The sequence below is a fragment of the Amblyraja radiata genome, chromosome 9, assembly GCF_010909765.2.
Source record: "Amblyraja radiata isolate CabotCenter1 chromosome 9, sAmbRad1.1.pri, whole genome shotgun sequence".
In the NCBI taxonomy this organism is placed as follows: domain Eukaryota; kingdom Metazoa; phylum Chordata; class Chondrichthyes; order Rajiformes; family Rajidae; genus Amblyraja; species Amblyraja radiata.
In genome coordinates, this window is record NC_045964.1 from 48,063,941 (window position 1) to 48,082,176 (window position 18,236).

The 18,236-nt window shown below is 46.1% G+C and overlaps 1 long non-coding RNA gene across 1 annotated transcript; it reads right to left on the reverse strand.

Annotated features, from left to right (window-relative positions):
* Positions 1-3,210: 3,210 nt before the first annotated feature.
* Positions 3,211-4,615, reverse strand: LOC116977346. The gene is made up of 2 exons (XR_004413199.1): positions 4,570-4,615; positions 3,211-3,393 (listed from the first exon to the last, which is right to left on the reverse strand). It is a non-coding gene; the product is annotated as an uncharacterized LOC116977346 (long non-coding RNA).
* Between the last annotated feature and the right edge of the window lie 13,621 nt (positions 4,616-18,236).

The following is an 18,236-nucleotide window of genomic DNA, read 5'->3' on the forward strand; positions in this document are numbered from 1 at the left end:
ATCCAATTTTATTCAGCTGAAGTGATGGAATGCCCCAGTACACCAGATGCGTGGAAGAGAGTTGCACTGGGGTTTGAAAACAGGTGGAACTTTGCTCACACATGTGGGGCTTTGGATGGCAAGCATGTGGCAATTCGTAAACCATCCGGAGGTGGCTCACATTATTTCAATTACAAGAAATTCCACTCAATTGTACTCATGGCGGTGGTTGATTATAACTACAACTTCCTGTATGTGGATGTGGGCACACCTGGAAATGTTGGTGATGGCCGGATTTGGAAAGAAACCTGGCTTGGAAATAAAATGGAAGGTGGAACAGCAGGCATGCCTGATCCAGAACCTCTGTCAGGAGAAGACAGCCCGGACATCCCATATGCGATGGTTGCTGATGAAGCCTTTGCACTACGGCCCTGGATTATGAAGCCATATCCACAGAGGAATCTAACTAGGGAACAGAGGATCTTCAATTACAGGCTGTCAAGGGCCAGGAGAGTAGTAGAAAATTATTTTGGCATCTTGGCAAACAGATTTAGATGCTTGCTCAAGACAATGGAGCAGAGGCCCAAGAATGTTGAGACTATAGTATATGCAGCATGTGTTCTGCACAACCTGATCCGAATGAGAGGTGCAGCTGCTGGATCAGCAACATCCATCCAGGACGGTGACATAGTGGACAGTGACACAGGGGAAGTAACACTAGGTGCTTGGAGAAGTGGTGCGAACAAGTTGAAAATGGTCTCACTGCAGCGTTTGAAAGGTAACTCGGGCACATCCAGTGTGAAAGAGCAAAGAGACCATCTCTGCGCTTACTACAATTCACAATCGGGGAGTGTGCCGTGGCAGGACAGCTATATTGATGGGTAGCCGACCACAGGAACACTACTGCATGTTATAAGCTGACTTCCTAGTGTTGTCCTCTGAAAAGTGCTTCCTATAAGATGTTCGTCCGCAAAACCTGCCGTATAGAACATTGCATTGTCCCTTTAAATGCCTGAGTTCACGCTTGTAGCGGAGGTTGATGGATATAATGTGTTTTAAATAATCTCGCGTGCCTCATTTGTTGTATTTCGTGTTTGCGAGGCCCTTTTACAGACAAATGTTTTGTGTGATGCATGTCCTCTCAATATGTGACAGAATTCGTCTTCTTATATTGTCAAATAGGAATAAAGACTTTGTATCACATTTACCGTGCTGATTGTCTTATTTCATTTTCTACCAAGAGGTGAAGAACACGTTTAAATAGCTGAACATTTCAGGGTCCTGCGCACACAAAAATGTAAATGAGTGAAAATGTGATTATATCACCTCCATTAAGGTATTTTGTGTTTCAGCATGAGAGGGATTATAACATTAGAGACATTCATCTTGTAGTGATGTATTAATGACGATTTGCAGACATCAAGCTGATAGTAAAAAATAAATTTATTTAGCAGTGAGGTAAACAAGCAATGACAATCAAAATGCTGAGGTAAAAGCTTTATCACACTTCAGGATATAATCAAATGTGGAGCCACCAACAGAGAAAATAAATGCACAAGAGTAAAGGACACATAAATTAACATACAGACATTTACAAAGGACTATAGATGTCACACCAAATGGTGAGTGGCCAACAAATAAAATTAACGAAAACTCAAACTGTTATTTGAAACACCACAAAAAATATTCTCAGCTTCCGAGGGTTAACTGGGGTAGTTGACGTCAGCGCAACCTTCTGCACTTTCTTGAAAAGGACTTTGTGCACGGACCTCTCCGTAAACAACAGGCAAAGGTGGATTTCGAGCAGGCTGCAGCTCTGCAAACATCAGAGGTGATGGTGAGTGTCTCTAGAAGGAAATTAAGAAGTACATGTGAAAAATTTCTCACGGACCTTACAATTGCGGGACCTTTCATTAAAGTTCCCTTTGAAGATCAGAGTTCTTCTCTTGAATCTCATTAACACAACTCATGAATAAGTTGTTGTCCATATGCGGATGCTAATGTATATTTTTTAATTTATATCGCACTAAACACAATAGTTTACCTGTTCAGCACGGAATGGTGGATGTCCCCCCATTGCACGCGGCAATCCATAGGGCCTGTCTGTGTACTTGGGACGACAGATGGCACAATGGGCTAAGTGTTCGGCTGGCGACCGGAAGGTAGCCGGTTCGAATCCCGCTTGCAGTGCATACTGTCGTTGTGTCCTTGGGCAAGACACTTCACCCACCTTTGCCTGTGTGTGAATGTGTGTGAGTGATTGGTGGTGGTCGGAGGGGCCGTAGGCGCAGAATGGCAGCCACGCTTCCGTCAGTCTGCCCCAGGGCAGCTGTGGCTACAGAAGTAGCTTACCACCACCGAGTGTGAATGAGGAGTGAATTAATAATGCGATGTAAAGCGCCTTGAGTATTAGAAAGGCGCTATATAAATCCCATCCATTATTATTATTATTACTTTAGAATCACAGTTATGTATTAGTCAATGTAAAAAAAAAACACAGATTATGAATCAAGTTAGGGAAGCGCACATATCTTTGTTAATACCTGGTCATAGAAGTGAGGCGGGCGAGGCTGAGGAACCAGTGGACGCTGCGCCTCAGGTGCACGTGCTTCCATTAACTGCACAGACAACACCACACATTAAAACTATGTTGCTTTCTGATGTGAGAAATAAAGAGTTTTAACAGAGATGCTGAATGAAGGGAAGAATTTTAAGAATAGATCTATACCTTGTTATTTCTATAAGTGATCGCCCCATTTATCATATTCCATGAAAAATCCCATTGACCATCACTTATTTCATCTTCCATCATTGAGTGACAGAAGTCGAATGTCCTGTGCGTGAAGCCCATTGGTGTCACGCGTCCTTCCTGCAACAATCTTTCGCAGTCTCGAATAGTTTTATGGAGCTGAAAATTCAGAGCGCAAATATAAAAATCAGCAAAATGCTGGGTGGGTGCATTGTCCAATAAGCATCAAGTTTATATACTCACACTACTAATGCTGTCTACATCTGTCCCTTCTTCAGCACCTCTGGGTGTGGTGAGGTCGATGCTTGCACTGTGCCTACTGCGGTGCTGTTGGCTGGTGGATGGGTTCGGTGTGGAAGTCCCTTCCAGAGGATCATCCAACGCCTGTTAAATGATGTGTTTTTCCTGTAGGAATTACATGAAGTCATTTACACATGGTGTCCAGAGCCTCAAGACCTCAAAAATGTGTTGTAATAAAAGTACCTTGGGTGCGCTAGTCCTGGTCACTGCACGCACAATATGCCCTGATAGGAAACGCCACCTCTCCTCTATCCACCTATTCCTCTCTGTCTGTCTGTTTCCAGCTGACCCTGATCTGGTCCCAAGTGCGGTGATTTTTCCGTAAATGGTCCTCTGGTTAGCGAACCATTGCAAAAGTTGGTCATCTGCATTAAAGTAGAGTGCTGGAATTAAATGGAACTTCAAGCATTGGATCTATTCCGTTCAATTAAAGTTTTGGTCAGTAAAGAGAGGCCTGTTTAAGAGCATGCCCTCCGCATTTAATGTGCTATTTCTTGTTCTTCTTGGATAACAGAGCACGTTGGTAAATACAGATGGCCTTTTTGAAGACAAGCATTACAAGTGAAAATTGCCTGCCCTCATGCATAATTTATTTTATGGCTCTTAGAGACATGATTCCTACTTCAAACAAAGAGGGTGTAAAAGCTGTCTGCCACTGCTTTTACATTGCAGCTGCAGGGAACAGACAGACTTATAAGATAAATTAAAGGTAACTGCAAAAACAGCACTTTTACATCTGTAGCATTGTATGTTTTTAAATCATGGATAACATTAAATTGTTCTCCTGTACATAAACTAATATATTGTTATAGATACTCACATGAGCACCGGGGGTACTCCGCAGCCTTCGTCTCCAGCAGATTGCGCTTTCTCTCCCTATTTCTATAATCCTCTCTGGATTTGTCATAGAGAATCTCATTGCATTGGTACCACTCCACCAGTTCCCCCTCTTGTTCCCTGTTGAAGTTATATGGCCTTACCTTCTGCCATCTTACCTTTATGTTATCGTCTGCTGAGGATATTGGGGAGGCAACAGCTACTGGGGAGGCAATCTCAAATCCACCTTGATCACCCTCTCCCTGCTCCAAGGAGCCCACAGGCAGTGGTATCTCTGGCATCTCCTCTTGCCTCTCCACCTGTCTCTCTTGCTGAGTTTCCTCCTCATTTACCTGCATGGCTAAAAACTTTCTGACTTTCTTTGACCCCTTTCTTTGCGCTTTTCTGAGAGGCATCTCTGCAAGTCTTTTTACTGTGAAAAACATTCTCAAACAATGACAATTAGGTGGGACGTCCTCGATGGACACATGGTCCATTGGTGATATTGAGACCACCTTTTTTACTCACTTTATGTCCCTTCTGTCAAGCTTCCGGGTTTACCGTTCACAGGAGTTGCCACGGTACCCGCAAGAGTCATTACGGATATCGCACGGATATCGCACTGGCATCTGCGTTCATACAATGTTGCAACGCTGCTCAAGTCACTCTTGGAGAAATTCAAAAAATTTTGAATTTTTCCGGACCTTACAAAGTTACACGACTACCTGCCGTTAGCGCCACGGAGGTCCTCGGTGGTCCACGAATGCCGTACTGCTATCGCAGAAGGTTCCCACGATGTTAAACTCTTGTTAAGTCTTGCTTCAGGTCGCACCGTGAGAAAGCCCTTTAATGCAGCGGGAGGTGTAAATATCCATCAGGGAGGGGAGAGGGCAACCAATGATCTTCTGTGCTGTCCTAGTTACCCTCTGAAGCCTCTCCCTGTCTGCCATGGTGCAGCTGCCGTACCATGCTGTAATGCAGTATGTCAGCAGGCTCTCGATGGACGAGCGGTAGAAGGTCAGCAGCAGGTTAGAGTCCAGGTTGTGCTTCCTGAGAACCCTCAGGAAGTGCAGCCGCTGCTGAGCCTTCTTGATGACCGCTGTCGTGTTGTCTGTCCAGGAGATGTCAGCAGAGATAAGGACGCCGAGAAACCGGAAGGTGTTGACCCTCTCCACACACTCGCCGTTGATATGTAGGGGGACTAAGTCGGTGTTGTGCCTCCTGAAGTCGACAATGAGCTCTTTTGTTTTCCTGGTGTTCAGAGCCAGATTGTTTTCTGAGCACCAGGTTATCAACTTCAGGACTTCCTCTCTGTAGGCTGCCTCGTCTCCCTTTGAAATAAGTCCGACTACAGTAGTGTCGTCAGCAAATTTGACGATGCGGTTGTTGTTGTGGGCCGGACTACAGTCGTAGGTGTAGAGACAGTATAGGAGGGGGCTTAGCACACAGCCCTGTGGGGAGCCGGTACTCAACCTGCGAGTGGAGGAGAGGTGGGGGCCGAGTCTCACAGTCTGGGGCCGGTTGGTGAGGAAATCTTTTATCCAGGCACATGTGAAAGTGGGGAGGCCGAGAGTGACCAATTTATCAATGAGAATGTCCGGAATGATTGTGTTGAAAGCTGAGCTATAATCCACAAAGAGCATCCGGACGTAGCTCTGCCCCTGCTCCAGATGGCTCAGCACAGAGTGGAGAGTTACGGTGATGGCGTCTTCCGTGGATCTATTTTTGTAATAAGCGAATTGGTGGGGGTCGAAGTCTGGTGGTAGATAGTCCTTGATGTGCTGGAGGAACAATCTCTCGAAGCACTTCGTGATTACCGGAGTGAGGGCCACCGGACGGTAATCATTTAGGCTAGTGATGGGAGACTTCTTCGGCACTGGGACGATTGTGGCTGATTTTAGGCAGGACGGAATAACTGCCTGGTCCAGGGAGAGGTTGAAAATTCTGGTGAAGATGACAGTGAGCTCGTGGGCACACGCTTTGAGCACCTTACCAGGTACTCCATCTGGGTCGGTAGCCTTCTTGGGGTATACTGCCAGGAGCACCCGTCTGACATCGTGCTCCCTGACAGTGAGTGGAGTAGTACAGGAGCCAGGTGAGGGTGGGAGCAGGGCTATAGCAGGTGAGTGCTGCTGTTGTGATGTTTCAAAGCGGGAGAAGAAGCAATTTAGCTTTTCTGCCAGCGGCACACTCAGGTCTTCTGACTTTGTGGCATAGCCTCTGTAGTTTGTGATGTCTTGTATGCCCCGCCATACCTCCCGTGTATTATTGCTGGACAAGTGGGACTCTATGCTCCTCTTATGGTCCGCCTTGGCTTTTTTTATTCCATTTTTCAGATCGGCTCGAGCAGCCCTGTACAGAGCTCTGTCACCTGACCTGAAGGCAGCATCGCGGGCTCTGAGGAGTGTGCGGACCTGGCTGGACATCCAGGGTTTCTGGTTTGGGAAAACCCGAATGTTTTTGTCCAGTCACGTTTCCGATGCAGAACTTGATATAGTCCAGCACCGTTTCTGTGAGAATTTCCAGATCCTGGTGTTCGAATATGTCCCAGTTTGTCTGTGTAAAGCAGTCCTGTAGTTTGGAGAGTGCATTTTCAGCATCTGGATAAACAGGGTCTGATTAGGAACAGTCAACATGGATTTGTGCCTGGAAGGTCATGTTTGACTAATCTTCTTGAATTTTTTGAAGAGGTTACTAGGGAAATTGACGAGGGTAAAGCAGTGGATGTTGTCTATATGGACTTTAGTAAGGCCTTTGACAAGGTTCCTCATGGAAGGTTGGTTAAGAAGGTTCAACTGTTGGGTATAAATGCAGGAGTAGCAAGATGGATTCAACAGTGGCTGAATGGGAGACGCCAGAGGGTAATGGTGGATGGCTGTTTGTCGGGTTGGAGGCAGGTGACTAGTGGGGTGCCTCAGGGATCTGTGTTGGGTCCTTTGTTGTTTGTCCTGTACATCAATGATCTGGACGAAGGTGTGGTAAATTGGATTAGTAAGTATGCAGATGATACCAAGATAGGGAGTGTTGTGGATAATGAAGAGGATTTCCAAAGTCTACAGATTGATTTAGGCCATTTGGAAGAATGGACTGAAAGACGGCAGATGGAGTTTAATGCTGCTAAATGTGAGGTGCTACACCTTGGCAGGACAAATCAAAATAGGACGTACATGGTAAATGGTAGGGAATTGAAGAATACAGTTGAACAGAGGGATCTGGGAATAACCGTGCATAGTTCCTTGAAGGTGGAATCTCATATAGATAGGGTGGTAAAGAAAGCTTTTGGTATGCTAGCCTTTATAAATCAGAGCATTGAGTATAGAAGCTGGGATGTAATGTTAAAATTGTACAAGGCATTGGTGAGACCAAATCTGGAGTATGGTGTACAATTTTGGTCGCCCAATTATAGGAAGGATGTCAACAAAATAGAGAGAGTACAGAGGAGATTTACTAGAATGTTGCCTGGGTTTCAACAACTAAGTTACAGAGAAAGGTTGAATAAGTTAGGTCTTTATTGTCTGGAGCGCAGAAGGTTAAGGGGGGACTTGATAGAGGTCTTTAAAATGATGAGAGGGATGGACAGAGTTGATGTGGACAAGCTTTTCCCTTTGAGAATAGGGAAGATTCAAACAAGAGGACATGACTTCAGAATTAAGGGACAGAAGTTTAGGGGTAACATGAGGGGGAACTTCTTTACTCAGAGAGTGGTAGCGGTGTGGAATGAGCTTCCAGTGGAAGTGGTGGAGGCAGGTTCGATGGTATCATTTAAAAATAAATTGGATAGGCATATGGATGAGAAGGGAATGGTGGGTTATGGTATGAGTGCAGGCAGGTGGGACTAAGGGAAAATAATTGTTCGGCACGGACTTGTAGGGCCGAGATGGCCTGTTTCCGTGCTGTAATTGTTATATGGTTATATGGTTATATGGTTAAATTGGATAAGGGAGAGCCAGTGGATGCGGTGCAGCTGGACTTTCAAAAAGCCTTTGACAAGGTCCCACACAAGAGATTAGTGTGCAAAATTAGAGCACATGGTATTGGGGTAGGGTATTGACATGGATAGAGAACTGGTTGGCAGACAGGAAGCAAAGACCAGGAATTAACGGGTACTTTTCAGAATGGCAGGTAGTGACTAGTGGGGTGCCGAATGGCTCGGTGCTGGGACCCCAGTTATTTACAATATATATTACCGATTTAGGCAAGGGAATTAAATGTGACATCTCCAAATTTGCGGAGACACAAAGCTGGTTGGCAGTTTGAGCTGCGATGAAGGTGCTATGTGGCTGCAGGTTGTCTTGGGTGAGTTGGGTGAGTGGGCAGATGCATGGCAGATGCACAATAATGTGGATAAATGTGAGGTTATCGACTATGGTTGGGAAGAACAGGAAGGCAGATTATTATCTGAATCGTGTCAGATTAGGAAAAGGGGAAGTACAACGAAACCTGAGTGTGCTTGTACATCAGTCACTGAAAGTAATCATGCAGGTACAGCAGTCAGTGAAGAAAGCGAATGTCATTTTGGCCTTCATAACAGGGGGAGTTGAGTTTAGGAGCAAAGAGATCCGACTGCAATTGTACAGGGCCCTGGTGAGACCGCACCTGGAGTATTGTGTGCAATTTTGGTCTCTTAATTTGAGGGACATTATTGCTATTGAGGGAGGTTAACCAGGATGACGGGACTGACATATGATGAAAGAATGGGTCAACTGGGCTTGTATTCACTGGAATTTAGAAGGATGAGAGAGGATCTTATCTATATAATTAAAAGTCTCATCTTGACCACTTCCTGTCTGCGCTGTATATTGATTTTAGGACTATAAAACCCGGATGCCTGGACATGACTTAGCCTCTCTGCAAGATCGCAAGGGAGAGGCCACGACTCTCATTCTGCTCTGAATCAACTGAACTGTAAGTCTGCAATGTACTTGAATAAATGATTTGTTAGCCTTTAATTAAAATGAAATTAGTTGTTTGGCCTGCCCTGTACTTTGAAACTGCAATGGCAATAGAAATGAAATGAAAATGCAATGAGCTGTTCAGCCTGACCTGTGCTTGAAACTGCAATGGTAATGGAAGTGAAATGAAAATGCAATGAGCTGTTCGGCCTGCCCTGTGCTTGAAACTGCCATGGCAATGGAAGCGAAAGGAAAATGCAATGAGCTGTTCGGCCTGCCCTGTGCTTGAAGCTACAATGGAAATGGAAATTAAATGAAAATGCAATGAGCTGTTTGGTCTGCCCTGTGCTTGAAATTGAAATGGAAATGAAATGAAATGAGTTGCTTTGCCTGTGTGAAACCACAAATTTCGGCCCACAAGGCCCCTATTAACTGAGAAACCAGTCCCCTTTGCCCAAAATGTCCGTATTAGCCCAGGAGGAGCATTTTGGCCCAAAAGGCCCGTGCCAGGCCAGCAAGTATTAAACCTTACCCCAGTATTTTTCTCCCTCCCTTCATTGGCTCCCTGTGAGATCCAGGCCAGGATAGACTTTCTTCCTTCATTGCATTCTCCACCCTCTCCCCCTTCTCTCATAGAGTCCCACCTGTTTTGGGCAGAATTTCTGGCAGTTTCTGAGCTGCCAGCCCACCAGGCCTGAGTGACTGAGCTGCCAGCCCAAGAATCCATTCGGCCCACAATGTCCATAATAGCCCTCTGGAAACCAGTCCCTTCAGCCCACAACACCCATACTAGCGCTGCAGAAAGCCCCCCCCCCCCCACCCCCCCGGCCACCAATATTGGAATTGGTGGAGAGGTGGAATATTGTGTTGGGGGACCAGCCCTCCGGTGTGAACATGGGACCCAACGGGTCCCACTTAGTCTAGTAGAAACATAAAATTCATAAAGGATTGGACAGGCTCGATGCAGGAAAAATGTTCCCGATGTTGGGAGAGTCCAGAACCATGGCTCACAGTTTACAAATAAGGGGCAGGCCATTTAGGACTGAGATGAGGAAAATCTTTTTCACCCAGAGAGTTGTGAATGTGTGGAATTCTCTGCCTCAGAGGGCGGTGGAGGCTGGTTCTCTGGATGCTTTCAAGAGAGAGCTAAACAGAGCTCTTAAAGATAGCAGAGTCAAGGGATATGGGGTGAAGGCAGGAACGGGGTACTGATTGTGGATGATCAGTCACGATCACATTGAATGGCGGTGCTGGCTCGAGGGGCCGAATGGCCTACTCCAGCACCTATTGTCTATTGTTTCTAGTTCCATGTTATCCCACTTTTGCATTTTTCACACTAAGCAATTTACAGGAGCCAATTAACCTATAAACCTGCACATCTTTGTAATGTGGGAGGAAACCGGAGCACCCAGTTGAATCCCACAGGGAGAATGTACAAACTCAGCACAGAGAGCTCCATAGTTAGGATCGCAGCCGGGTCTCTGGCGTTGTAAGACAAGAACTCTGCCAATGCGCCACTGAGCCGCCCAGCTGTATTTCCCTCAATTTTAGCTCACTTATAATATGCAATATTTGCTCGTTCAGTACTTGAAATCTAGCTCTAATAATACTATAAAATAATTCAAAGGCTAGATCAATTAACAATTCACCATGTTATTAAGGGCATTGGACTTCAAACACATGCAATAGTATCTCTGATCTCAGTGGGGGAAATTTAACCATAGTGACATCTTTCGAGATATAAATCAGATGTGATAAATCTTTTGCAGCAACATTTGCTCTGGATGCTTAAAAGTTCAAATTCTTGAAGATGTACAACTGGATTTAAAATTATTCTCTTGCACTCTGACAGGAATATTTATTGCAATCACAAATCCAATTCTAATTCCACTTTTTAAAATTGGGTCACTGAGCAAGTGCAAGGATGTCCTACGCTGCAAGAGGAATAGTGTCCACAGTCAAGGGCATGGTGAGTTCTACCATAATGAGGCATTGTCCAACCATTTCATTGTACTCAATATCGCTGCACATTATTGTAGGCATGTTTCAACAAAATGGCATCGTTTCCAGCTATTGCATTTTGCCCTCAGCACAAATTTCAATCGACAAATCAACAGAAAATAATACAGTACAGGAGCTGAACGTTCAGCCCCCAATTTCAGTGCCGAACATATTGCCAAGTTAATCAAACCCCCTCTGCCAACATCTGATCCATATCTCTCCATTCCCTGCATATCAATGTTCTCATCAAGAAGCTTCGTAAAGGGCCTGTCCCACTGACGCGACATTACAGCGACTGTCTTCGACCTTCAAGCTCGAGGGCACTCGCCTGAAAAACCTCGAGCTGGATCGACCGTCAGCGATGAAACTGTGAGCTGGATCGACTGACCACACACACAAACACACACACAAACACATCGCAAAGGCGGGGGCAAGGGAATGCGGAGGAGCGCTGTCTGAAATTTACACCCGCGATGAACAGGAAGGTAAAAGACGGCTGCACAGTGTACGGTAAGTCCTTTAGAGAGCGGGGGGAAGAAGGGGAGAGAAGGGGAGAGAAGGGGAGAGAAGGGGAGAGAAGTGGGGGAGAAGGGGGGCGAAGGGGAGAGAAGGGGAGAGAAGGGGGAGAAGGGGGGAGAAGGGGGGAGAAGGAGTGGAGACACTTTTAAGAAGCCAGACAATTTATAATGAAGTTTAGCGGGCATTTAAATTACCGGTCGGTTTTCCTTGGTCCTGAAAACTCCAATGAGCAAATTAAAATGCCCGGTCAGCGAAGGAGATTACCTATAGCTGCCCTCACTAGCTGTGACTAAATAGAGACCCCACTCCACTGCACTACAAGTTCAAAAGAACCATGCCGACAATTTTTACTCGCGGAAAATTTTTCAACATGCTGAAAAAATGTCTTCGACCAAACTGAGGCTGTGAGTATGCGGAAACTTCCCATGAGCATGAAGGAGAGTTCCAGTGACCTCATATGACCTCCCAGGACCACGTGTCGACCATGCTGCGAGTTTGAGTCAAGAGCAAACTCTTCTAAACTCGCAGATTAGGTCGCCGCAGTGGGACAGCTGCTTTAATGTTACTCGGAAACATATCTGCTTCCAACACCACGCCGGGCAATGCGTATCTGCCCCCAGCACTCTCCGTGTAAAAACCTGCCCAGCACATCTCCTTTAATCTTTCCCCCTCTGACCTTAAAGCTATGTCCTTTCGTCTATGATATTTCCACGCTGGGGAGAAAAGGTGGCTGTCAACCCTATTTATGCCTCCCATCATTTAATATACTTCCGTCAGGTCTCCTCTCAGCCTCTGTCGCTCCAGAGAAAACAATCCAAGTTTATCTAATCTTTCCTTATAGCTAAAGCTCTTTACTCATGGCAGCATCCCGATAAACCTCTGCATCCTCTACATCATTCCTGTAATGGGGCAACCAGAACTTCACACAATATTCCAAATGTGGCATAAGTAAGGTTTTGTAAAGCTGCAACCTGAAGTTGAAGAGAATATTAACCATTAATATTAAGGATTACTCTGGGAATGTTAAAAAAAATTCAGATTTTAAAAATCAAACCTGTAATTTATCCCATCAGATAAAGCACAAAAATAACTTTAATTTGATACCTAATTCACTTTCATATCATCCGTATTAAAAAAGTTATGGTCATTTTCATACTCAGAAATTAGAATCTTGTTCCCTATTGCTTTTTCATTGACTTAACACAAAAGCTGTGATCGAGGACAATCAAATGACATAAAAGCCCATAACTTTCTTAAAAAAGAAGAGAACTGAATGAATTTTTCAGTTATTATAGATTGAAGCATTCTGAAACAAATATGATACATCTTACTTGGATGACTTGAAATTAAAGCATATAATTAGTTAGTTACCTAATTGTAGCTAATTACAAAATTGACCATTGTGACGGAAATATAAAGCCCCTGTCCCACTTGGGTGATCTCCTCTCCAAAAAACTCTCCAGCTATAAATGAACATGCCTTGGAGTGAAAGAGGTGACGTTCTGCTGTTTCAATTACCTTTTTTTCCCACTGACCTTTTTTTCACCCCGGAGCTATTACTTTCGACGACCTTCAACCACCTTCGACTACCTACGACTAGCATCACGACCATTTACGACCAGCTTCGGCTAAAAATATATAGATTTTTCCCATGGCGACCTATTTTTAGACGCGGTCAATTTCTAACAGTTTGAAAAATACGCCGCGACCTAGCTGAAGCCTCGACTACGCGGAGACCACTCTCGACCATGAAGGAGAGTGATGAAGACCTGCTACGACCTCGTGGCGACCTTGCCGCGACTATGGGTCACGGGCAAACTCGCCAGAGGTCGCGGTGGAGGTCGGCCAAGTGGGACAGGGGCTTAATAAACATCCAGACTGACTTGAAAATTCAAAAATTTGATATTCTCAGGATCAGAACTTTAATATTATTGTATTATATGCTGTAAGTCCGTAACAGACGTAAATAAATCACAATTTCTAACAAAAGACCAATTCTTTATGGAAAAGATCAGCTGCTAGCTGGTACATTAGCATATCTTAATCAGTAACATCATCATAATCCTCAGACTGCAACCAATAAGCAACTCTGTACACCTTGTTTTTCTTCAACTTTTCAATTTTGGCATTGTAAACTGCAGGTTTTTGCTCTTCAAACCACGCATGACATGCTTTTTCTGCCCACTACTTTCCCATAAAGAATGTCCTGTAGATCATCACATTTGGAGTAGTCCAAATTCGGATTATCTCTGCGAATGCTGTCTAAATCCGTCACTTTCAATTTTGTTCCTATTTTTTCCCGCTCTTTCGTGACCCGAGCATGCTTCTTGTCTTTCTGTCGCTTGATGATTTCTGCTTTCAATTCCTTCTGTTTTTTCTTCCGTCTGTTCCACTGCACTCTCCCCAATTTCTTTGCCTTACGGAGCACCTCCTTCCTATGTTGCTCCTCGAGATTATCAAGGAAGTTGACTGTTCTATTCTTGCAGGCCCGGACTGGTATTCCGTGACAAATAACTCATGATGGCATTGGGAGATTTCTGTTTTGATGAGATAAACATCCCCATTATCTCCTCCGCATCAATGTTGTGTGATCTTGCTGATGCAGTCTCCTCCTTCAGTTTCTCAGTTACATCAAGTTCAAAGTATTTACTATACTGCCTTTCCAACACAGTGATGATAGCTTGAAGACAGCTCCTCATATTTGAACTGAACTGTGGATGTACTGGTAGCTCCCGAAGTTTTGTCAACTTGGCATCAAGATGCACCTCCTCACCGAAGAAATCTTCCCTTGCCAATATCAAATTCTCTGGGTTTTCTGTGGCTTCCTTTAGAGCAGCAATCACCCCTTTAACCACTTAATGCCATCAACATGGTTGATCTAATTCTGGCTTGAAGTGTAGAAGTGCTTCATCCAAGGCCCAGTCAGATATTTGCCAAGTAAGCCTAATGTTCTATGAGCTTTCCACTAATATGGAAAAGTATATGTCTTACATAAATATTTTCTTTGGCGACCTTTTTTTACTCGCGAGCATTTTTTAACATATTGAAAAAATCGCCGCGACCTAGCTGAGGCCTCTAGTACGCGGAGACCACTCTCGAGCATGAAGGAGAGTTACGAAGACCTCCTACGACCTCATGTCGACCATGCTGCGAGTATGAGTCGAGGGCAAACTCGCCAGAACCCGCGGATTAGGTCGCCCAAGTGGGACAGGCCCTTTAAGCCCACAGATGTCAGCAAAAATAATTTAGAAATATCTTCATATCCAAAATATTTTTAAGTAAATGACATGTGTGCATTGATAAAACTATAAAATGGTTCAGTGTTTTAATACCTTTGACTGTGGAGAATTGTGTGCAGTTCTAGTCACTCCACTTCAGGAAGAATGTGAAATCTTTGAAGAGGTTCGGCATGACGTTGCTTGGATTAGAGAGAAAATTTGAAATAAGGAGAGGTTAGACAAACTTAGATTGTTCTCTCTGGAGTGTCAGAGGCTGAGGGGGCGACTTGATAGAAATGTATCACATTACAAAAGGCACAGATCGGGTAGATAGTCAGCATCTTTTCCCCAAGATAGAAATGTCAAATGCTAGAGGGTAAAGGGGAGAGTTGACAGGAAAGTTTTTACACAGAGTGGTAAGTACCTGGAACGTGCTGCCAGCAAAGGTGGTGAAAGCAGATATGATAGCAATGTCTAAGAGACACTTAGACAGGCACTTGAACAGACAGAGAATGGAGGAATCTGTTGTGAATCTGTGAAATTCTCTGCCACAGAAGGCAGTGGAGGCCAATTTAAGTCGAGTCAAGAAAGTTTATTGTCATATGTCCCAGATGGACACTGACATTTTGCTTGCTGCAGCACAACAGAATATTGTAAGCATAAAAAATACAGAGTTCAATGTGTCTATATAGCATAGACCATACATATACACACATAAATAAACAGATAAAGTGCAATAGGCTGTTATAGTTCAGAGTCTGTTTGTTGGTGAGTTTAATAGCCTGATGGCTGTGGGGAAGAAGCTGTTCCTGAACCTGGATATACTAGCTTTCAGGCTCCTGTACCTTCTACCCAATGGTAGCGGAGAGATGAGTGCGAGGCCAGGATCGTGGGGTCCTTGATGATGTTGGCAGCCTTTTTGAGGCAGCGACTGCGATAGATCCCTTCGATGGTGGGGAGGTCAGAGCCGATGATGGACTGGGCAGTGGTCACAACTTTCTGCATTCTTTTCTGCTCCTGGATGCTCAAGTTGCCGAACCAAGCCACGATGCAACCAGTCAGCATGCTCTCTACTGTCCACCTGTAGAAGTTCAAGAGATTCCTCTTTGACATACCGACTCTCCGTAATCTTCTCACAAAGTAGAAGAGCTGATGTGCTTTCTTTATTCAGATTCAGATTCAGATTCAGATTCAATTTTAATTGTCATTGTCAGTGTACAATACAGAGACAACAAAATGCATTTAGCATCTCCCTGGAAGAGCGACATAGCAAATGATTTGAATAAATAATAATAAGTGATAATAAGTGTCCGGGGGGTGGGGGGGTGATTGGCAGTCACCGAGGTACGTTGTTGAGTAGAGTGACAGCCGCCGGGAAGAAGCTGTTCCTGGACCTGCTGGTTCGGCAACGGAGAGACCTGTAGCGCCTCCCGGATGGTAGGAGGGTAAACAGTCCATGGTTGGGGTGAGAGCAGTCCTTGGCGATGCTGAGCGCCCTCCGCAGACAACGCTTGCTTTGGACAGACTCAATGGAGGGGAGCGAGGAACCGGTGATGCGTTGGGCAATTTTCACCACCCTCTGCAATGCCTTCCGGTCGGAGACAGAGCAGTTGCCATACCATACTGTGATGCAGTTGGTAAGGATGCTCTCGATGGTGCAGCGGTAGAAGTTCACCAGGATCTGAGGAGACAGATGGACCTTCTTCAGTCTCCTCAGGAAGAAGAGACGCTGGTGAGCCTTCTTGATCAGAGTTGAGGTATTGTGGGTCCAAGAGAGGTCATCGGAGATGTTGACTCCCAGGAACCTGAAGCTAGAAACACGTTCCACCTCCGTCCCGTTAATGTGGATGGGGGTGTGCGTGCCGCCCCTGGACTTCCTGAAGTCTACAATGAGCTCCTTGGTCTTCTTGGAGTTAAGGGCCAGGTTGTTGTCAGCGCACCATGCTGCTAAGTGCTGGACCTCCTCCCTGTAGGCCGACTCATCGTTGTTGCTGATGAGGCCAATCACCGTTGTATCATCTGCATACTTGATGATGGTGTTAGTACCATGTACAGGTGTGCAGTCATAGGTGAAGAGGGAGTAGAGGAGGGGGCTCAGCACACAGCCCTGTGGAACGCCGGTGTTCAGGGTGAGGGTTGAAGAGGTGTGCTTGTCTAACCTAACAGACTGGGGTCTGTTGGTTAGAAAGTCCAGTATCCAGTTGCAGAGGGAGGGGTCGATGCCCAGGTTACCGAGTTTGGTGATCAGTTTTGATGGTATAATGGTGTTGAATGATGAGCTGTAATCGATGAACAGCATTCTTACGTAAGTGTCTCTGTTGTCGAGGTGGGAGAGGGCGGAGTGAAGTGCCGTTGAGATGGCATCCTCCGTACTCCTGTTCTTGCGGTAGGCAAACTGATAGGGATCCAGTGTGGGGGGTAGGCAGCTTTTGAGGTGTGCCAGGACCAGCCTCTCGAAGCACTTGGTGATGATGGGGGTAAGTGGGGTGGGGGTGGTGTGGGGGGGTTGGGGGTAACTTTTAAATCTCTCCCTGCACGGGAGACCCGATCTTTTCTTTGTCGGGTCTCCGTTGTCGTTGGGGCTGCAACGAGGAGCGGCCTCCAACAGGAAGACCGGGGGCTGTGGTGCCGACTACTCACCTCACCGTCGCGGAGCTGGCCGAGTCCAGAGCGGGTGGAGCTGTGGTGGACGCTGCTGCGGCCCGACCTCTGGAGATTCGGTGGCTGCAACTGCGGGTCTGGCGAACGGCGGCACCTGGAGCACGCGGGTCCCTGGAGGGAGTCCGCTTTTCAGGGCTTCCGCAACGGCGACTTCTCCCGCCCGAGTTGCGGGGTTGAAGAGCTCCTGGAGCGGGGCCTTACATCACCGCCCCGCGCGGCTTGGAATGGCCGCGGGAGTTTGCGAGCGCACGCCGGGGGCTCTAACACCAAGACCCGGTGTGCGACCTTGCAACACCCGGCGTGGCTTTAATGGCCACGGGACAATTCGCCATCGCCCGCCGGGGGCTTTGACTTTGACTCTGACATCGGGGGGGAGAGTGCAGTGGAGAGATAAGTTTTTTTGGCCTTCCATCACAGCAATGTGATGGATGTTTATGTAAATTATGTTGTGTCTTGGGTCTATTTGTTTGTAATGTATGGCTGCAGAAACGGCATTTCGTTTGGACCTCAAGGGGTCCAAATGACAATAAATTGAATTGTATTGAATTGTATTGTAAGTGCAACTGGGCGGAAGTCGTTGAGGCTTGCCGCAGTGGAGTGTTTTGGCACTGGCACGATGGAGGTGGTTTTAAGGCACGTGGGGACAACTGCTTGGGCAAGTGACAGGTTGAAGATGTCAGTCCAGACGTCTGTCAGCTGCGCAGCACAGGCCCTAAGCACGCGCCCGGGGATGCCGTCAGGGCCAGCAGCTTTACGTGCATTAGTCCTACTCAGTGCCACGAATACGTCGTAGGGGGTGAGTGTGAGGGGTTGGTGATCGGCAGGTAGCACAGCCTTGATGGCTGTCTCTAGATTGTCCCTGTTGAAGCGGCCATAGAAGTGGTTAAGCTCCTCAAGGAAGGAGGCGTCGCTGGATGTGGGGGTGGTGTTGGAGGGTCTGTAGTCCAGTGATGGCCTGGATGCCTTGCCACATGCGTCGGGGGTCGGAGTTGTTGTTGAAGTGCTCCTCAATCCTGAGCTTATGGCAGTGCTTGGCCTTCTTGATGCCCCTCTTCAGGTTAGCCCTGGCTGAACTGTAGGCTCGAGCATCGCCTGACCTGA